The sequence below is a fragment of the Chiloscyllium plagiosum genome, chromosome 19 (assembly GCF_004010195.1).
Source record: "Chiloscyllium plagiosum isolate BGI_BamShark_2017 chromosome 19, ASM401019v2, whole genome shotgun sequence".
Classification (NCBI taxonomy): Eukaryota; Metazoa; Chordata; class Chondrichthyes; order Orectolobiformes; family Hemiscylliidae; genus Chiloscyllium; species Chiloscyllium plagiosum.
In genome coordinates this window covers 51,018,091-51,040,967 of record NC_057728.1, presented here as the reverse complement: position 1 = coordinate 51,040,967, position 22,877 = coordinate 51,018,091, and the positions used below count along the sequence as shown (strand labels likewise).

Below are 22,877 nucleotides of genomic sequence, written 5' to 3'. Positions count from 1 at the left end.
ATGATGGTATTTCCTCCCCCTGGGTCTTGTCACCATGTTTCACATCACAATGAACTACATGAAGCCTAGCCCTATACGTCTGCACCATGTTTGAAGATGCTCCAACCACATTTATATGTGATAGTAACAGTATTATAAATAGCCACGCTCTATCCTAATGTTTAGGTTGCTGCAGTGCTATCATGCGCAGTGCTCAGGGTATACATTCTGAGCATTCAAGCTCAAATATAGCCACAGCCTGCTGAGAACGCAGCAATGAACTGCTCTCCTCTCCAAGAGACACAGAGACAGCAGTCACTTGACTGCCAGGTTATTCCAGTTTGTAGTAGCCCCTTACCAAACCTACTGAGAGCTGAGCAAATGGAGCAAAGTGCCCACTCTCTTTACCACCCCCACTGAGCCTGCTGGCATCTCTCATAAATCTACGCATCCGATTTCAGGACAAAGTAAGAAATACCATCCTGTCGTGAGGTGCGATGGCAAGTCGTTAACAGACTGCAGCTGTACTTGGGGGATCTCTGCTGCAGACAGTTGGAATATCAGCCACATGTACAGCCACTGAAACAGCCAGCCTTGATCACTTTCTGACTTAGTAAATCAGCATGTAACTGGCAAGCGTTACGTGCTGCTAATCATGACCCTGCAAGGATGCACCACAGTTTCTGAAAGTATGTGAATTCCATCCCCAACACCCAACAGGTTTTGCTTCAGATTTGTCTAACTGGACCCTGCTACAAGGAGAGCATGCTTATAAAATACAAAGAAAGTGCCAAACATCATAAACACTGCATCTAAAGGAGTGGGCACAGCATGGAAGGTTCTGGATTAGTGGTGCTGGAAGAGCACAGGAGTTCAGGCAACATCCAAGGAGCTTCGAAATCGACGTTTCGGGCAAAAGCCCTTCATCAGGAATAAAGGCAGTGCATGAAAGGTGGCCATTCTGCCTCTCCTGATTATACTGGCCCTTTGCAAGAACAGTTCAGCTGCAAATCCCACTCCATCACCTTTCTTCAATTTTAGTTACCCCAATTCATTAATCAATTAATTAACCAATTTCCGTTCAATATCACATTTGAACCAGCTTCTACCGCACTCTCAGTGAGTGCATTTCAGACCCTAACGTCACTGCGTGAAGGCGATTTTCCTCATATCACCCGAAATCATTGGCCAGTCCTTTCTGCCAGATCAGTCATTCCCTGTCTGCTCTGTACAGACGGTTCATAGTTTTGAATACCTCGATCAAATCTCTTCTCAACTTTCTCTATCTGAGCTATTCAGGGACCTAAATCATTCTTGTATACTTCTTCAGCGCCCTCCCTAATGAATTCATATCCAAGCTGAACTGTGGACCAGAATCTTACCATAGCCTAGGCTGAACCAGCAGTTTATACAGGTTACCTAACTGCTGTTGTATGGCAGTAAACTGTATCACCGTAAGCTACATATTGATGTATGGTCTATACAGCCATGGTATAAAGCAGTGTTAAACAATTAATAAAATAAAATTCTAATAGATCTGAGGAAGCCGAATAATTACTGACATTTCTTACACTGCGACCCAGGCTTGGAATCAATAGCTAATACAACAACTTATTCCAGCCCACTTTAATAATTGTTTGTGTTAGATTATTAAGATACACAGCTGGATATGAATTGAGAGTGGAATGATCTTTTTAATGCCCCCCAGAAAGACCTATTGGGCCCCAGTTTAACACCTCATTTTAATAACTCCACCTCCAACAGTGCAGCACTACCTCAGTGCTGCAATGGCAGTGTCAGCAGGTAACAGTTGCTGTGTGTAATCTGTCGGCCCGACCAGGTAAATTTGACAGATTTCCTTCCCTTAAAAGATACGTTAATGAGCCAGTTGGGTATCTATGACAATCAACATGATCATTATTAGGCTGGCTTTTAGTTCCAGAGTTTTACTGAATTCAAATTTTGCCACCTGCCGTGCTGGGAATTGAACTGACGACCCCAGAACATTAAGCATTCTGGATTTCCAGTCCTGTGCATACTACCATATCACCCCATGGACAGAAATGAAGAGAAATGAAGAAAAATAATTCTCCTATATAAACTAAATGCCCATGTACAGCAATGGCTTGCCTACTCTGCTCTAAACATACAAGAACCTGGACTGGGTTCCAGTTTCAAGCCGAGAAGCTTTAAAGTCAACCCTCTTTGGAAGTTTCTAAACATCACCTGACAGCACAGGCAACCAGATGCTGACTTGCTCCCCCCAGTTAGATCCACACCACATTAAGGCCATCACAAGTGAGTTGGGTTGGCCATTTCACCAGACACTCAGCCATCCCAAAGTGAATCTTCAACTGAGAATGATGGGGTTAGGGTTGAACATTTGACAGCTGAGTTGTAACAGTACATTTGGACAAATTCACAGCTCTATTAACCTGACCCAGGAGATGGCCCAGACATTGGGATTTGATCCCCTTTCTTGTAAACCATCCTGATTGGCATGAAACAAAACACTTCAACTAATTTTGTCTTTGCTCAGTAATACTCAGGTTCTGTACTATGAAGCAAATGTTGAAATAAGGCTCCTCAGTGAGGCTGGGGCTATTTTCCCTGGAGCACCGGAGGCTGAGAGGTGACCTTATAGAGGTTTTTAAAATCGTAAGGGGCATAGACAGGGTGAATGGACAAAGTCTTTTTCCCAGGGTAGGGGAGTCCAAAACTAGAGGACATCGGTTTAAAATGAGAGTGGAAAATTTTAAAAGGGACCTAAGGGGCAACCTTTTCACTCAGAGGATGGTGCGTGTATGGAAATAAGCTGCCAGAGGAAGTGATGGAGGCTGGTACAATTACATTTAAAAGATATCTGGATGAGTATGTGAATAGGAAGGGTTTGGAGGGTTATGGGCCAAATGCTGGCAAATGGGACTAGATTAGTTTATGATATCTGGCCAGCGTGGAAGAGTTAGACGGAAGGGTTTGTACAAATCCATGACAATATTGATAAATTTACAAAAACAGAACATACTGATTTGTAGAAACATTCATTTGCATTCATCCTCCTTTGAATCCTTGTAAAAGCAGGCGTTTCTATTCATTGTCCCATGTCAAAGAGTGAGGTGGGGGGGGCGCGGTGAGAGAGAGAGAGAGAGAGAGAGAGAGAAAGAGAGAGAGAGATGGCGGGGTAGCGGTGGGAGGGGGGGCAGCTGCCTTTCCTCACAGGTACATTCTGCCAATCCAAATCCAACATGGTCACACGATTTATCTTCAACTATTATCAGAAATTCGAAAATCCAGCGTACATTCAAAAAGGTAACTTTGATTAGCTCGTATTTGCAGAGCTTATCTCAGACATGGTTTGATGGCCCCAGCTTCACTAGTTATGGAGTTGCCTGGATGATCCAATGGTGGTGAAAGGTGTTGTTTTATGAACATGGGTCTTGCCTGTCCTTCTGCCATTGATATACTGCTACTGAAAACACATTATGCTGGATGGGCGTGGCAAGTCAGGTAGGAGTTATGCAGATATGTCAAAGGTCTTCCATCAGAATTTGTTACAATGTGATGTTAAAAACATGAAATACCAAACCTAGTAGCTTGCAAGAGCACACAGGCTGGAACCCTTGAATCCATATGTTAGCCTTTTCCCAGAGCCTATTGGGCAAAATAAATGGCCAAGTGCTAATCTCTCTCTGTGCAGTGGATCCTCCACAGAGACAATGAACATAAGGAATACAACAAAATATGGAGGAACACATTCCAGATTTCCCTATCAGAATCCATTAGGAAGAGTGGAACAGTGGGAAGCTAATCGGCCTCTCAAACCTGTTCCAACATTCAGCTAGATCAAAGCTGATCATTACATTAACTCCACCTTCACACCTTTGGACCCTAATCATCAATACATTCACTGAAATCTCAGCTTTGTAAGTTTCAATTGACCCCACCCAAATCAACAGTTTCCCTCCATCAGAGAGACTGCTTCAGATTTCCACCACTGTTTGCATGAATAGATATTTTCACATCGATCATTATCGATCAGTCCAGCATCCTCTCTGCATTGTTTATTACTGAAGATTCATCACCAGTAATAGCTCAGCCAGTAACAGTGCAGACTGACCTTACCAGTCTTCTCATTACATTAGTTATTCACTGTCGAGAATTTCTCTTATAGTACTGCACTGCACTGTGAACAAACAGACTTCAGAACATCTTCATTTGGATCGTCACAGTGTTCAGTGCTTGTGTGATGATTGCAAATTCTTTTGGATAATGAGAACGAATGGGATTTTAACTGGTGCCAGATAGTTAACAACCATTTTACCAATTAGAGAATAGCAGAGGACACATTAACATGTGCAACAGGCTCATCCCATCATCTGGAACAAAAGCTGCTTCATAACTCAAGATGCTTGTGATTGTCGCTTTCAAAGTTTCAACGGCATTAAAGTCAGGGGGATTATATCAAATGGACATGGTACCAAACAAAATACCATTTACCGCCTCATTTAGTTCATTAGTAATGTCCACACTGGTTCCATGGAAAGGAACAGGTCAAGCACTCACACCAGGTGCAGAGTCAGAGCCCTTCACCACTCCTCATACAAAACACACAGACACACACAGAGTCTTAAACAGCATCAGAAGTACATCTCTGCTTTTGTATTATAGCTCTTTTCAAACGAATGCTGACATTGCATTTGCCTTCCTAACTGCCAACTGAACCTGCATGTTAACCTTAACAGAATCCTGAACTAGGACTCCTCAATTAGCTTCCTGAGTCTTTCTATACTGTCTGTCCTGTTCCTTGCTCTGGAAACTTGGGGTGAGTGGACAGCAGTGGAGACAGTCAATGATTTCAAAAAGAAATTGAGGGAAATAAGTTTGCAGAGCTATGGGAATTGAGCAAAGGAGTGGGATTTAGCAGACTGCTCAGCATAAGTCAGCACAGATTTGATGGGCTGAGTGGCTTCTTTCTGTGCCAGAATGACTCTATGGCTCTGGTACTGGACAGCAACTTTCAAGATATGCATTCAAATCATTTATGGCAAATTCTGGGCTAACACAGCCAAGAACAGTAGTGGAACATTATTAAAAGAAAGAAATGGGACATTCTTCCCTCACTTACGTGGTTGTGCCTGCATGTGACTCCAGTCCCACAGTGTAACCCTAAATACCTTCAGAGACACTATTGATGGATAACTCATGCAGCTGTGAGTGTCACCCACATTTTAATAAAAAAGGAACCCACTCTTTGCTGAAATGATCCAAAACCAACACACCTACTCAGCTTTTCCATTTTCTCTTTTAAAAAAAGCCAAGGTATTCACCTCATTTTCTCCCCAAACATTCCCCACGGCGACACTATGACTCTAAATACTTCTCTGGAAGATGGTCTTTTTTTTTGTTTTGTCACGACTGAGCTGGGAGGAGTGCACCAATTGCTTTTGAGTCCCAGTTCACATCCAATAATAACAAACTTTAAACACAGCCAGAATGATGTCATGACCAACATATACAGGACTTCTACAGGAACAGAAATTGCTGGAAAAGCTCAGCAGGTCTGGCAGCAACTGTGAGGAGAAAGTGAGGTCTGCAGATGCTGGAGATCAGAGCTGAAAATGTGTTGCTGGAAAAGCGCAGCAGGTCAGGCAGCATCCAGGGAACAGGAGAATCGACGTTTCGGGCATAAGCCTGAAGAAGGGCTTATGCCCGAAACGTCGATTCTCCTGTTCCCTGGATGCTGCCTGACCTGCTGCGCTTTTCCAGCAACACATTTTCAGCTCTGGCAGCATCTGTGGAGAGGAATCAGAGTTAACGTTTTGGGTCGACAAGCTGAAACGCTAACTCTGATTTCTCTTCACAGATGCTGCCAGACCTGCTGGACGTTTCCAGCAATCTGTGGTCTTGTTTCTGATTTACTGCATCCGCAGTACTTGCGGTTTTTAGACAGGACTGCCTCTGGTTCAGTTTTAGAAACATTTCAGCCAGGTTTCTTTCATCAACAAATAGCTTATTTATTACAAATGAAGCTCACTCAAACAAATAGATAAGGGTTATTTGCAATAAAAAATGGTTTAGACTGCATAAAGAAAGGTATTACAGTGGTGACCCTAGAATCCGAATGCCCTATTGTTCGAACAAATCGGAATCCGAACAATTATTTCGCGAACATTTTGCCCTAAAATCCGGACACATTTTCAGAATCCGAATACCATGTACTGTTTAGGTCACACATTGTTTGTTCAGTTCATCCCCGGAAGTAGTCGTGAAAGTATCTCTCGCGCGTCCATCACTAGTTTACCTTGTGATTTGTGCTGGTTTTTTAAATTATCACCCTTGTGCATTCACAATTACACCCAAGAAGAGCAGTGAAGCAAATAAGTGCATTCACCATTAGCACTCCTCACTAAGGTAAATGAAGTTATTTTCATGTTAGTACATTTATCTCTTGCTTTTATTAAAAGTGTCTTGAAAATGTTTTTTTTGGCTCCAGAAAAAGATTAATTCACTTTCCATTATTTCTTACGGGGAAAATAGTTTCGGAATCCGAACTTTTCGCAATTCGAACAGCCCCTGGAATAAATTAAATTCGGATTCCGAGGCACCACTGTACTTGTATTCGAATTTCCAAAACTTAGGGTAAAATGAGTAACAGGCAAAACGATGGTGGAACACCTGACAGAACACATCAAATTACAAATGAGATCAAATGGATCGCATGGATTTCTCAAGCAATTCCCTTCAGACTTTAGTGTCACTGTGGTCACCAAACCATGTTCAAACATCACGAAGGAATACAGTTCTTCACTTTTGTTGACCTGTCCCCGAATCTCTCTGAAAATCCACTCCATCATGGATTGCCTCAACTACTGCTCGTGTTCTGGAGATCTACTCTCCTTTATTGGGAGTATACTTCCCTAGATTCTCAGAAACTGCACTCCTAGATATAATCAACCTTTTCACAAACAGCAAGCCTCACTACAACTCTAGACTTTTTCCTGAGCTCCAACCATTCAAGCCTCCCTGAGTCCCAACAATAAAGAAACTGTGTAGATGAGTTGTTTTTAATAGGATCAATGCCAAGAAGACTGCATGATTCTGGCATGGTGCCCACTTTTCTTCACCTATATACCATCTTGTAATCTCATCGCCTGGCACCGTTAAGCTCCTCTTCAGTGACCCTGGAATTGTGTCGAGTGCCCTTTCACAATCCTTGGAAAAGACCTCGTCCTGATTGCAAGGCAGAATTGAATGTAACTAGCAGTTTAGAACAGTTAACTATAATAATCCCTTTGACATCTGTTATTTAAATATTACCATTCTCACAGGATGCTGGCTTACAGAACAAGTTGCACACAACAAAGTGAAAACAATATATCAGTTTCATTGCAATATGTTTCATGTCCATATTTCAGGCAGATGAAATCATCCCATTATTTATCCCAAAAAAAACCTCAAAATTGAAAAATAAACCCTGTTATACTTTCTCTTAATTTTTTTTCTGTTTTAGTGGAAACAATGCCAAGTGTGTCCATTTCAGTCCTTGTCCTGGTGAATCTACACTGTCCGGCGTCAGTGGCTTTGTGGTCTTCCTGTAATTGGGTACCGTGTACATAGTCTCTAACTGTGAACTGACACAGTGTTCTGTATTAGTTAATGGTTACTGCTTTATTCTAGTATTCTCCAAGCTGATTAAACCAAGAACACCTTCTGTGGGTTTTAGCTTTCTGCCCCTGAACCTTCAATGAATGATGTGGATGAACCCCTGAGTGTAGGTGATCTTGTGGTGCTGTGGTAAATACCTCTACCTCTGTTCCTGTGCTCTGGATTCAAGTCTCTCTTTGAGGCTGCTTGACAACAGAAAGTGTGCTTATATTGTGAACAGTCAAAATGATTGTCAGTCTGTAAATTCTTCAAATATGGCTGGCGTGAGGAGTTGGAGTTTCCTGGTCAGCTATCCTGCAGAAGGCAATGGCAAACCACTATAGTATACTGCCCATAAACATGGACCAATCCGATGGAAATTCATGCTCACCATGCCTTCATAGAGTTTGGTACCTGGAGCTAGTGGATCGGGAGCATGACAGAGTGAGACTGCAAAGGAGAGTGACAGAACATGTGTAAGGGTGCATGCAGGAGACAGCGTGTGAGAGAAAGAGAGAGCACGAGAAAGACAAAGAGAGAGAGAGAGAGAGCAAACCACCAAGGTCCTACTACCCCTCAACCACTTCCCATCATGGACACCAGTGTTCGGGAACATTACAGATACACTTTGGAACTTGAAATCAGAGCCCCAGCATTGCTCTAGGGCTTACCTCCTCACAACAGGAGTAGCTGAGAAAGTCAGTCCCAGTCACGATGGACTGAATAGCCACCACGACAATAAATCTTTCTGTGTTTCTAAAGTGAGTCATGAGTCAGGCACCATCTGCTTCCAAATACAGCTGCAGGTCCCATCATTCAAAGTGCCTTTGCGCTGTTGTGTTTTAATATCAGTTTCCAAATCTTTCATGTGCAGAGACCAAGTCTAGTGTTAATCAGGAAACAATCAACTGCCCAATCAAACCTCGCTAAAATAGCAAAATATTTCAAAACTAATTCATGCACCACTGAGGGTCTCACTGAACTGACTTTAAACTTCTTTTTATAACTGTTTTCCCTGGAGCATCGGAGACTGAGGGGTGACCTTATCAAGGTTTATAAAATCATGAGGGACATGGATAAGTTAAACAGACAAGGTCTTTTCACTGGGGTGGGGGAGTCCAGAACTAGAGGGTATAGGTTTAAGGTGAGAGGGGAAAGATTTAAAAAGGAACTACGGGAATGCAGTCTAAAAGGGTGCAAAGGGTGGTACGTGTATGGAATGAGCTGCCAGCAGAAGTGGTGGAGGCTGGTACAATTACAACATTTAAAAGGCAGCTGGATGAGTATATGAATAGGAAAGGTTTAGAGGGACATGGGCTAAGTGCTGGCAAATGGGACTAGGTTAATTTAGGATCTCTGGTCAGCATGGACAGGTTGGACCGAAGGGTCTGTTTCCGTGCTGTACATCTCTATGACTCTTTAACACAGAAAAGTCCCCTCAATAGCTTTGCTTTTGTGCAAAAAGAAAACTCCAGAAGCTCTGCCCCCAGCACATCAAAAAGTAAACTCCAGCAGCGCTGCCCCCATCAAAATGGTTCAGACTGTTCACATGTTGTCAGGTGGCTTTTCCCACTGGCATCTTGAATATGTTGCTTTGGGTCTCACTCTGAGTCTGTGTCTCTCCAACATCTCCTCCGATTTCTCCTTCTCTATTAATATATCCCTCTCTCATCGAGCTCTCCCTAATATAACCCTCTAAATCCATGATATCGGATTGGAATAGGCCATTCAGTCCATTAAATCTTCACCACTAATGAGATTGTTACTGATCTGGTAATCCTCAAATTCACTTTCCTGCCTTTTTCCCACAGCCTAGGATTTCTTCATTACTTAAAAATCTGTCTAGCTCAGCCTTGAATATACTTAATGACCCAGACTTTACAACCCTCTAAGCTAACCCGATAACAGGGAAGCAGGAATAGGCCATTCAGCCCATCGAGTTTACTCCATCATTCATTGAGATCATTGCTATTTGATAATCCTCAACTCTATTTTCCTGCCTTCTCCCCATAACTCTTGATTCCCATACATGATTAAAAATCTATCTCAGCTTTGAATATACTTACGACAGTCCTCTGCAGCAAAGAATTCCACAGATTCACTACCCTCAGTGAGGAAAATTCTCCTCATCTCGGTCTTAAATGGATTACGTGTTCTTCTGACATGATGCCTTTTGATCTTAAGTCCTTCCACAAGGGGAACCAGCCTTTCTATATCTACTGTGTCAAGCCCTGAGGAATCTTATATGTTTCAAAAAGGTTGTCCCTCATTTTCCTAAACTCCAATGAGTACAAGCACAACTTACTCAACCTCTCCTTATAAGAAAATCACCCCCCCCATATTCCAGACCAACAGAGTGAACCTTCTCTGGACTGCCTCCCATGCCAGTATATCTTGCTTTAGTTCAGGGAACCAAACGGTTCATAGTATTCCAGGTGGGGGCTGATGAGTGTCTTCTATACTTTGAACAAAACCTCCCCACTTTTGTACTGCATTCCCTTTGAAATAAAGGTCAGTATTCCATTTGCAGCATGGTGGCTCAGTGGTTAGCACTGCTGCCTCAAAGCACCAGGGACCCAGGTTCGATTCCAGCCTCGGGACTGTATGTGTGGAGTTTGCACATTCTCCCTGTGTGGGTCTCCTCCCACAATCCAAAGACGTGCAGGTTAGGTGGATAAATGGCCATGCTATGTTTCTCTGTAGCATGCAGGGGGATTAGCCTTGGGAAAAGCAGGATTACAGGGGTTGGTCTGGGTGGGATGCTCGGCAGTGTGGACTCAATGGGCTGAATGGCCTGCTTCCACACTGTAGGGATTCTGTTTCAGTTTAAACCCAATTCCTTCAGTCATTCTGGAAACTGCAGATTTGAATGGACTATCTTTGTCAGCCACAGTCAGTTGACCAGCTGGATGGGACTGTACTGATTGGGTTCCATTTTTATCAATTCAGTTTTGCTTCCCGCTCCTGCAATGTTACCGATGTCCCTCAAAGATTGATCCCTGGCCCCATCCTACATCCCATCTACACACTGCTCCTGATCTACAAAATAGTTAGAACATGTACTTTGTTGACACCCAGGTCTAACTGACCACCACCACCTCTTGATGACTCCACTTCCCCCAAACTGTTTAGCTGTCTCATCCAATATCCCGTGTTGGATAAGCAGAAACTCTCTCCAATTAAACAAAGGATAGACTGACTCTATTATAGTCATTCCACGCCACAAACTCTGTCCTCTTGTGACCATCTCCATCCCTCTCTCTCTCTCTCTGGCTAAGGACGAATGTGTCAATTTGTTTCAAAAGTGCCCTGTCGGACCTGGAGGTGTCCACTCCAGCATATTCCTGCTCTAACACCTACTGCAGCCATCTTCGTATTATCATGGATCTAAACAATTGACCATCCCGATACTTACAGGAAACTTCAGCATATATCAAATCTGACTTTCCCTGAGATCCGAAGTTCTAAGTATTTGTCAAAGTGAAAAATGAGTCAGAAAGCAACAGGTAGACTTTTGACTTGGGCTGCGAGAGACTACGGTTGTGGATTTTCGGTGACAAAGTTCCAGCCGTTTGTAAGAAACACAATTATTAATGGGTTACGATCAATGTGCATTTTTCTTCACACCAGCTGCTCTGTGGAAAGAGATCTGAAGTCTGCACAAGTGCCATTGAAACCCGGTGAAAGAATTCTGAGCCCCCCATTGCTCAAGTGCTTAGCATTGCAGGAAATACGCCATGTCATCTGAATAATTCTTCACAATCCTCTGTAATTAAATAACAGGTGCTCCTAGTGAGGCCCTTCACTCTCCAATAGCTCTTAATCTTCACCATCCCCTCCAGGGAAGGGTAAAACAATACTCTATACATTAATACATCCCATGCCTCACATCTGGCTTGGAGTATCTGCCAGCCCTACTGAACATTGTTCCCATGAACACATCCCTGCCTCCCAGTTTAATTTTCTGAATGTTAGTTTTTTTTTGGAGAGTAAACTAACTGCATTCAAATACTAAGCGAGAATGTTTAAATTGCCAGTTCATGCATCCATCAACAGTCTGCCAAAGTATCTAAGGTACTTCACTGTTGTATAAACGCCAAGGTCTCTCTCTCTCATATACACGATCACAAAATCATTTTACACAAATATCTCAGAGCGAGAGATGATGGAATTTAAATTCAATTAAATAAAATCAGGAATAAAAAACTGGTCTCAGTAATGGTGACCATGAAATTTTCACTGATTGCTGGAAAAGTTGTTCTAATTCATGAATGTCATTTAGGGATGGAAATTGCTGTCCATCCCTAAATACACGTGACTTCAGACTCACTGAACTGCCCTCTGAAATGGCCCGATCAAGCTGTTCAGTTCAGGGCAATTAATAAATCCTGACCCTGCGAGAGATTCTCTTTCATGGAGAAATAAATTGAATAAAATACACCTACAAACGTGCGTACAGATACGCAGACACAAACACACACACTATGGTATTTAACGGAGGCAACATAGGGTCTCAGATGCCAGGACGTGAGCTGAGAAAGCTGCACGTCTTGTCCTTTTAGGAAGGCCCAAAGCAGCACATAGTGGGCCAGATGCCTTCTTCATGATCAAGGAGCCAGGGTATGGAAAACCCACCTCCCAAGAGTCACTGACTAACCAGAGCTGACAGAATATTGCGGATCCCCAAGAGAGTCTGGTCACAGGTGAGTATTTGGCAGGAGAGGTCCCTGTTGAGTAGGCGAAGGACTTCATGCCCTGTTAAAGGATTATCATAAGCACAATGGGCTGAATGACATCCTTCTGTGCAGTTTGATTCTATGCTGTATTATCATACCATGTAAGCTAACCTTACTGACCAGTCTATCATGCAGAACCTAGTCAAATGCTTTGCAGTCCATGACATTCTTCATCAATCTTCGTGGTCACTTCTTTAAAAAACTCAATCAAATTAGCGATACATGATTTCCCACACACAAAACCATGTTGATGATCCCTAATCAGTCCTTGCCTTTCCAAATACATGTAAATCCTGTCCCACAGAAACCCCTCCAACAACTTGCCCACCACTGAGGTCAGGCTCACCAGACTATAGTTCCCTGGCTTTTCCTTACAACCTATCTTAAACAGTGTCACCACATGAGCCACCCTCCAGTGCTTCAGCGCCTCAATCATGGCTGTCAATGATACAAATATCTCAGCAAGGGGCCAGCAATCACTTCCCTAGGTTCTCACAAAGGTCTAGGATACACCTGATCACGTCCTGGGTGATGGTGGAGACTTGTTTAGCGGACTGGAGGCCTGTGACCACAAAGATTGGTACTGGGTCCACTGCTTTTTGTCATTTATATAAATGATTTGGATTTGAATATAGGAGGAATGGTTAGTAAGTTTGCAGATGATTCCAAAATTGATGGTGTAGTGAATGGTGAACAAAGTTATCTCAGAGTAAAATGTGACCTTGATCAGATGGGCCAATGGGCTGAGGTGTAGCAGATGAAGCTTAATTTAGATAAATGTGAGGTGCTGCATTTTGGAAAAGCAAATCAGGGCAAGACTTACACACTTAATGGTAAGATCCAGGGGAGTGTTGCTGAACAAAGAGACCTTGGAGTGCAGGTTCACAGTTCCTTGAAAGTTGAGTCACAGGGAGATAGGATAGTGAAGAAGGTGCTTGGTATGCTTTCCTTTATTGGTCAGTGTATTGAGTATAGGAGCCGGGATGTCATTTTGCAACTGTACAGAACAGTAGTTAGGCCATTTTTGGAATACGCTACTGAATTCTGATCTCCTTACTCTAGGAAGGATGTTGTGAAACTTGAAAGGGTTCGGAAAAGACTTACAAGGATGTTGCCAGGGTTGGAGTGTTTGAGCTACAGGGAGAGGTTGAATAGGCTGGGGTTGTTTTCCCTGGAGCATCGGAGGCTGAGGGGTGACCTTACAGAGATTTATTAAATCATGAGGGGCATGGATAAGATAAATAGACAAGGTATTTTTCTTGGGGTGGGGGAGTCCAGAACTAGAGGGCATAGGTTTAAGGTGAGAGGGGAAAGATTTAAAAGGGAACTAGGGGGCAACTTTTTCACACAGAGGGTGGTACGTGCATGGAATGAGTTGCCAGAGGAAGTGGAGGAGGCTGGTACAATTACAACATTTAAAAGACATCTGGATGGGTATAGAAGGATATGGAAGGGGTTAGGAAGATATGGGCCAAATGCTGGCAAATGGGACTACATTAATTCAAGATATCTGGTCTGCATGGACGAGTTGGACCATAGAGTCTGTTTCCTTGCTGTATAATTTTATGACTCTATGAATGCAGAAAGTGAAGTGGGGGGGTTGGGCACATGATACATGCAGCTCCCATTGCGACTTTGATAACTTGGGCTATTTTCTCACCACTTGAGAACTATCTAACAATCCTCTAAAGTTGCCTGTACTTGTTCCCGAGTCCAGACAAATGGTTTAATTCTGTTGTATCGTGTTTCCATTCCCACAGGGGGAATAACTGAATTATCCTTTACTCTTGCTACCTTCTGTATAATTCCATTAAAGAGAATTCATATTTCAATAACAGGCAGAAGTGGTATTTAAGGATTGTCTGGAATTTCACAGATGTTTTGCATCAATATGGGACAGTTGTATTGCAATTACTACACTGCCTGTGGTCCCAGTATGAAAGTTAAAATAATTGACAAAATCACTGTTAAAAAGAATGGAGAGAAAACTGAGAACTAAAGGCCAGTTAACTTGATATCAGTTGTCTAGAGAATATAGGAATTTATTGCTCTTGACAGGGCATACAGAAAATCATCATATGATTAAGTAAAGATGAAATGGAGTTACGAAAAGGGATAAACCCAATGGAGCCTTGTGGGTGTAACTAAATGAGAAAATCAGTAGATGTAACGTGTTTGGAGTTTTGCAAGACATTTGAAAAAGTGCCTTGCAAGATTAGCAACCATGTTAAGAGTCATAAAGCACTGAAACAGACCCTTAAGACCAACCAGTCCATGCCTATCATATTCCCAAACTAAACCTGTCCCACTTGCCTGGGCTTGGCCTCTGTCCCTCCAAACATTTCTTATTCATATACTTAACCAAATGCCTTTTAAACGTTGTAACTGCACCTGCATCCATCACTTCTTCTGGAAGTTCATTCCACACATGAACCATTCTGTGTAAAACAATTGCCTCTCATGTCTTTTTTAAATCTTTCTCCTCTCACCTTTAAAATATGCCCCCAGCCATTTACCTTATTTATACCCCTCACGATTTAAAAAGCCTCTATAAGGTCACCCCTCAATCTCCTACATTCCAATGAGAAAAGTCCCAGCCTATCCAGCCTCTCCCTATAACTTAAACCCACCATTCCCAGCAACATCCTTGTAAATCTCTGTCAAACTGTCTCCAGCTTAATAATACCCTTCCTATAACAGGGTGACCAGAACAGGACAGATTATTCCAGAAGAGGCCTCAACCTCAACACAACATTCCAACTCAATATATTCCAAGGTCCAAGCAATGAAGGCAAGTGTGCTATATGGCTTTTTAAACACTCTGTCTACATGTGTCAAACTTCAAAGATTATGTACCTGAACCACTAGGTCTCTCTGTTCTACAACACGATCCAAGGGCCTACACTTGGTGCATAAAACAAGCCAGTTTCTGGGAAGCCAAGGATGAGTCAGTAAGGTGCCAGAAAGTAAAAAGTTTGAGCCTTCACTAAATCCAATTTATGACTTTGTTGAAGGAATCACATGTAACGTTTAGAAATAGTTGCTGGATGGTCATATTGCTGAAAAAAATACCTGTAGAAAATTTTTGACTTCCCCTTACATTGGCACTCTTGCAAATTGTCCTCATGGATGCAAGATGAGAAGCTTTGACAAAATTTGTCTTTTGCTTCCCCCCTCTCCCGCAGTACTCCAGTATTCCAAGTCTTTTGACAATGTAAAGGTAGGTAGTAACATAATCTGCGAGGAGGTCCCAGACCCAGCTGGGCAGCATTCTGGGAAAATAGACCAGTTAAAACACAAATATTTAGCAATGAGTCAACCAGTTACAAATTGCCAAAGTATGAGAGCAATGTTTGGAAGGAGACTGTTCAGCTCCATTATCAGTGGGCCTATTAAAAAGAGGAGAAATAACCATTAGTCCTCCTGCGAAAACAGAAGCACATGTAATGGAGGGTAAACCACTTCCACTGACAAGAGCAGTTAAACCTTCTGCCCTTTAAACAATCCTCTTGGGTATTCTTGCTCAGGTCATTACCTGACCACAGATCATCCCTGGATACACATCATCTGTTTTGATAAATGTTCGAAGATACAGGACTGCATGAGAGCACAGGGCAAAATACTGAATGACTGATTTGTCTAGCAAAGAACTGGCAAAATATTTGATGGGCTGAATGGCCCAATTCTGAGTAGGATTATTCTCCCATGGGAGCAAAGTGTTACTGAAGCCTCAAAAATATGTTGATCCCTCCCAACCACCAAAAGACCATCAGGGATAGGAGCAGAGTTGGGCCATTTGGCCCATCGAGTCTCTTCTGCTACCCAATGACAGATCTGATAATCCCCAACTCCACTTTTCTGCCTTATCCCCATAACGCTCGATTCCCTTACCGATTAATAATCTGACTCGCTCAGCCTTGAATACGCTTAACGACCCAGCCTTGACAACCTTATGTAGTGATGAATTCCACAGATTCACTATCCTCTGAGGAACGAAAGGAGCCATTTGGCCCATCGAGTCTCCTCTGCTACCCAATGACAGATCTGATAATCCCCAACTCCACTTTTCTGCCTTATCCCCGTAACGCTCGATTCCCTTACTGATTAATAATCTGACTCGCTCAGCCTTGAATACGCTTAACGACCCAGCCTTGACAACCTTATGTAGTGATGAATTCCACAGATTCACTATCCTCTGAGGAACGAAAGGAGAGTGGGGAGTTTGGCCTGAGATCAAACGTGGCCAGTGACACTAAAGTATTTAGACAGAAAGCACTTCAAAAGATTCTGGTATGTAATTTTTCAGCAGGTTGCGGCTAATCGATTGTAGATGTTCAGGAAATCTCCAGCGGCTACCAGGTAAGAACTGTTTTGCCTGCGTTAGACTAACATCACTATTCTTCCTGCATTTACATGGGTAATGCTGACTACAGCAAACATGATCCGCTGAGAAGATACCCCTGACAATAAAAACTTCTACATGATAATAATTGAAAGATGGGTCCTGAAGATTTCATGTAATGAGATGAGTTCTGCTGTTTAATGGTTAAACACAGTGACTGGAGAGTCTGCCTTTATTCTGTATGGGGTCCTCTGGTAGATGATGCGTGAGCACTCGAGACTGGATGTGTGGGCTGTATGAAATCTAGGCTGTTTCCCTTCAACCTCAATGAGCCAGGAATCCCACACACTCAGGCAACATGTTCAAGGTCAAATTGCTCAAAAGGATCAATGTGCAAGGTTAACCTCCACAGACAGATGTTCCTTAAATCAAATTTTACGTGCAACCTCCTTTCTCCTCACAGGAATATATAACAGATTTCAAAATAGTAAAGGGGTGAAGGGACTTCACAAGAATCACGAATTCAAACACTGTGCAGCAGAGCCTAACTGAAACAGAATAAATACCAGAAGGACGCAGGAGTCCAAGCACACTCACAGAGACTCCAGTCCAGGAACCAATTAAAAAACTATTCAATTCTTGGATGGAGCTGTGGTTGTGGTCAGTCCCACGAGGGAAATATTAGAAGACTTTCCTCATTAATTACTCAGTACTCCTGCAACTACCACATGAAAGAAGCAGTTGAAAGAAATAAGCAGTTCTTGAGTAGTTATCTTGGTCGCCTGGAGAGCTAACCCGTGAGCTGTCTGGCCCAGAGGTTCTTCATTTCCGTGCTCTCTTCATTACACCCAAAATGGCAATCTTTGTTTTAGTTTCTATGTTTATATCATATAGTCACAGACTCCTACAGCACAGAGACAGGCCCTTCGGCCCAAACTGGTCCGTGCCAACCAAAATGTCCATCCACACTAACCCCATTTTCCTGCACTTGGCCCATATCATTCTAATCCTTTCCTATTCATGTATTTTGTCCAAATGCCTTTTAAATATTTTTAATGTACCTGCCTCAACCACTTCCGCTGGCAGCTAATTCCAAATGCATACCACCCTCTGTGTAAAAAAGGTGCCCCTCAGGTTCCCTCTATTCTTTACCCTCTAACCTTAAACTGATGCCCCCTACTCCTCAATTCCCCAACCCTGGGAAAAAGACTGAGTGCATTCACCCTATCCCTGCTTCCCATGATCTTATGCGCTTCTGTAAGATCCTCCTTCACTTTCCTCTACTCTAAACAATAAAGTTCTAGCTTGTCCAACCTCTCCCTATAATTCAAACCCTTGAGTCCTGGCAACATCCTTGTAACTTTCTTCTGCACGCTCTCCAGTTTAATAACATCCTTCCTGTAGCAAGGTGACCGAAACTGAACACAATACTCCAAGTGCAGCCTCACTAATGTCCTGAACAACCGCAGCATAACTTCCCAGCTTCTATACTCAGTGCCCTGACCAATGAAGGCCAGTGTGCCAAAAGCCACCTTCACTGCCCTGTCTACCTGGGACTCCACTTTCAGAGAACCGTACACCTGAACTCCAAGGTCCCTCTGTTCCCCTACAATCCCTAAGGTCCTAACATTCACCATGAAACTCCTACCTTGATTTGACATTCCAAAATGCAAGACCCTCACAATTATCCATATTAAACTCCATTTGCCATTTCTCGGTCTACTTCCCCAGCTGATCAAGGTCCTGCTGCAATTTCTGAACTGTCCTCACTGTCCACAACACCAGCATCATCTACAAACTTACTAATCATGCCTTGTACATTCTCATCCAAATCATTGATATAGATAACAAACAGTAATGGGGCCAGCACTGACCCCTGAGGCACTCTACTAGTCACAGGCCTCCAGTCTGACAAGCATCCTTCCACTATTACCCTCTGTTTACTGCCATCAAGCCAACTGTGTATCCAATGTGCCAGCTCACCGTGTGATCTAACTTTCCAGAGCAGCCTATCATGTGGAACTTTATCAAAGGGCATTCTGAAATCCATATAGAGTACATCTACCACCCTGCCCTCATCAACCTTCCTGGTCACTTCATCCAAAAACTCTAACAAATTTCTGAGGCATGATCCCCCACGCACAGTGCCATTCAGACTATTCCTAGTCAACCCTGTCTTTCCAAATGTATGTACATCTTATCCCTCAGAAATTTCATAAGTAACTGACCTACCACAGATGTTAAGCTTACTGATCTGTAGGTCCCAGGTTTTTCTTTGCAGCCCTTCTTGAATAAGGGTCACAATATTTGCTACCCTCCAGTCTTCCGGGACCTCACCCGTGGCTAATGATGATTCAAAAATATCAGCCAGGGCCCCCGCAATTTCCTATCCAGCCTCTTGCAGGGTTCTTGGATATATCTGGTCAGGATCCGGAGATTTATCCACCTTCAGATATTCTAATACACCCAATACCTCCCCCAGAGTTGTTTTCATGCACAACTGCATGATATTTTCCTATCACCAAAGAATCTACAGCCACTAAATCTAAGCTCCCTGTTTCAAAAATATCCTTAAAACACATACAGTCTGCACTTGCAAATCATTCTCAGGAATATGAAGGCTGATTAAATGATGGATTTCAACAAAAGCAGTTGCAATTATATATGAGCATATACTTTAGGAGCAGCAGGAGGCCATTCAGCCCCTCGAGTCTGCCCTGCCATTCAATAAGATGATGGCCGATCTGATTCTAATCTCAAATTCACATTTCCCCCTATTCCCTGAGATCCTTTCACCCCCTTGCTTATCAAGAATCTAACCACTTCTGCCTTAAAATCCGATCAGTTCTGGGATAATACAGTAGTTCCATTCTGGTGCAATCCTATGTTATAAGAAAATCGTGTAGTAGTAGCACTATTTAAACTAATGGGGCCATGACTGTGTTATAACCAAAACTTGGAGCTTTAGAAACAATGTCCCCAATTCGTCAACTGTGTTATAGCAAATTCACGCGAACAAAAGGGGTGTTATTGCAGAACGACCTATATATTCAAGAACTTTGTTTCCACCTCCTTTTGAGGGAGACAATTTCAAACTCTCACAACTCTCTGTTAGAACATTTATTCTTCCATATCTGTGTTAAATGGGTGACCATTAACTTTTAAACAGTGACTCTGAGTTCTACATTCTTCTATAATAGGAGACATACTCTCCATATTCACTCCATCAAGATCTCTCACGACCTTCAGTGTTCCAATCAAGTCTCCTCTTACTCTTTGAAATCCTCATGGATACAAGCTCAATTTGTCCAAATATTTCCCCATAAAAAAACCCACTATTCCCAAGTATTAGGACAGTGCTCAGTCCATTGTGTCTCTGCCAACTCACTAAATGGGCTTCTCTTGTAACTCTGCAACTTATTCTTTTTCAAAAGAGTCAAACCCATCGTACAGGAGAGATCGGCACTGTCTTCCCTCAGATCAGGTCATGGTTCAACACTGCCTTCCTCTTGGTCAGGAATTTCATAGTTTCATAGTATTAGAAGCTGGAGTAGGCCATTTGGCCTGTCGAGCCTGCCCGCCATGCATTAAGATCATTGTCTCAGCTCCTCCTACCTGCATTATCCCCATAACCCTTAATTCCCCTACCATGCAAAAACCCAACCAACTGTGCTTGAATATATTTAATGAAACTGCCTCTACTGCTTCCTTGGGCAGAGAATTCCACAGATTCACTACTCTCTGGGAAAAGCAGTTCCTCCTTACCTGGTCAATGAGCTTAGCCAACACAGCTTTACCTTAACCCAGAGGAAAGACACACCTAGCAAGAACAACCAGGACAGTGCAGAGTGCTGAAGCAGCATTGCAAAACAGCAAAGGTTTCCACACAAGGCATGCAGCAAGAAAAGGTCAGTCATTTAACCCTTCCAGCCTAATCCACCAGCAGATCATGAAGGATTTGTGACCTATTTCTGGATACTCACCACTGTCCACATGCCCTGATAATTCTGTGAAAAACATTCTGTCAAACTTATTTTGAAACTTTATTGAACCAGCACTAATTGCCATTTGTGGAATGGTGTTGCAAATTCCAATGAGCAAGTGTCTGCTCCTACTCCTCGATCCACTCCTCACACCCACAACCAGAGAAAGCTTCCTTCCATTTACATTAGATCAAAATTGAGGACAGGAGTTGGAAGGTCATGTTGCAACTGTACAGGACATCGGTTAAGCCACTTTTGGAATACTATATGCAATTCTGGTCGCCCGCCTTTTGGAAGGATGTTGTGAAACTTGAAAGGATTCAGAAAACATTTACAAGGATGTTGCCAGGGTTGGAGGATTTGAGCTACAGGGAGAGGTTGAACAGGCTGGGGCTGTTTTCCCTGGACCGTCGGAGGCTGAGGGGTGACCTTATTGAGATTTATGAAATCATGAGGGACATGGATGGGGTAAATAGTCAAGGTCTTTTCCCTGGGGCGGGAGAGTCCAGAATTAGATGGCATAGGTTTAGGGTGAGAAGGGAAAGATATAAAAGAGACCGAAGGGGCAACTTTTTAACACAGAGGATGGTGTGTGTATGGAATGAGCTGCCAGAGGAAGTGGTAGAGGCTGGTACAATTGCAACATTTAAGAGGCATTTGGATGGACATATGAATAGGAAGGGTTTGGAGGGATATAGGCCAAATCATGGCAAATGGGACTAGATTTATTTCAGATATCTGGTCAGAATGGACAAGTTGGACCGAAGGGTCTGTTTCTGTGCTATGACTCTGAATCATCTCTTAACCTTCTAAATTGCTGGGAAGTAAATTTGCTGTCCTTATCTGGTCTGGCTCTGAGCTCCAAACCACAGATTCTTAACTGCCCTCTGAAATGGCCAAGAAAGCTACTCAGTTCGTGGGCAGTTAGGAATGAGCAACAAGTGACGTTCACATCCTGTGAAAAAACAACAGAAATTGCAGCACAGCTGTTTCTTTCGATATCTTTTTGCCAATGCTACCTATCGACACATGCGCATCTGACCATCAGGAGTGTGCTCAGGCAATATTATTTTTTAAATCTGTTTGATCAGCCGAATAGAATACCAAGAAATTCAGGCATTTCTTTGAACGCTGAAAAGCAAGGAAGCAGGTCCTTTAGAGCTCTGGAATCTCACCACAACATCTTAAATACATTTAGAAAGAAAGAAAGAATTCTGACCTTGAGCGCGTTGAGGCTCTCGGAATCTGGATGAAATGGGGAAAGACAACAGGCCTGGATGTGTATAAAGGCACCATTCATTCTCTGGGAAAGATTCTGTCATCACACAACGCAAGACTGAAGTAAACGGACAGTGAACCCTGCCTGCCATCTGCTGGGTGCTGGCTGAAATTTCAGGCAGAAACTGGTCAAGCCCTTCCCAGGAAGTGCATCCCAAGTCATTCTGCTAGTACACGACAGCTAGGTTCCTCTGCACTATGAAACACTGCATTAGAAAATCGCGCAGCAGAAGATTGCTAATAGAAAATCGCTAAACCCGTTCCATAGAAAGTTTGTGTTATCCAAACACAATTCCTGCGTCCACAATTCCTGAATCGCGTTCTAGCCAATTCACGCTGACAAAACAGGCGTTAAAGCAGAACAAAATATACTTCAGTATGAGAATGATCATAAATTTTCTTCAAACCCAGTAACATAACAACAGCATGGTACAACTCCAGTCAGCACAGCATAAGCAAATCCTAAGAGCACAGTGATCTTGTTTGGAAGTGATGACCTTTGTCTTAAATTCTCTTTCAATTTATTTTTCTTCTTGTTATATTAAGATTGGCGCATCATAGAGTCATAGAGATGTACAGCACGGGAACAGACCCTTCATTCCATCATGCTGACCAGATATCCCAACCCAATTTAGTCCCACCTGCCAGCACCCGGCCCATATCCCTCCAAACCCTTCCCATTCATATACCCATCCAAATGCCTCTTAAATGTTGCAATTGTACCAGCCTCCACCACTTCCTCTGGCAGCTCATTCCATACACGTACCACCCTCTTAGTGAAAAAATTGCCCTGTAGGTCTCTTTTATATCTTTCCCCTCTCACCCGAAACCTATGTCCTCTAGTTCTGGACTCCCCCACCCCAGGGAAAAGACTTTGCCTATTTACCCTATCCATGCCCCTCATAATTTTATAAA

General features: G+C 42.9%; 1 protein-coding gene across 2 annotated transcripts in view; it reads right to left on the bottom strand.

The window, feature by feature from the left end:
- Positions 1–22,877, bottom strand: part of LOC122559795 (tetraspanin-9-like) — a 186,864-nt gene that overhangs the window by 116,541 nt on the left and 47,446 nt on the right. The window contains exon 1 of one of the 2 annotated variants that reach the window (XM_043709850.1): positions 21,904–21,922. The exons of the other annotated variant lie outside the window; for it this stretch is intronic. The gene's annotated coding sequence lies outside the window, so the exon portion shown is untranslated. Of the gene's footprint in view, positions 1–21,903; positions 21,923–22,877 lie in introns of those variants that run through there. 2 annotated transcript variants of the gene reach the window in all.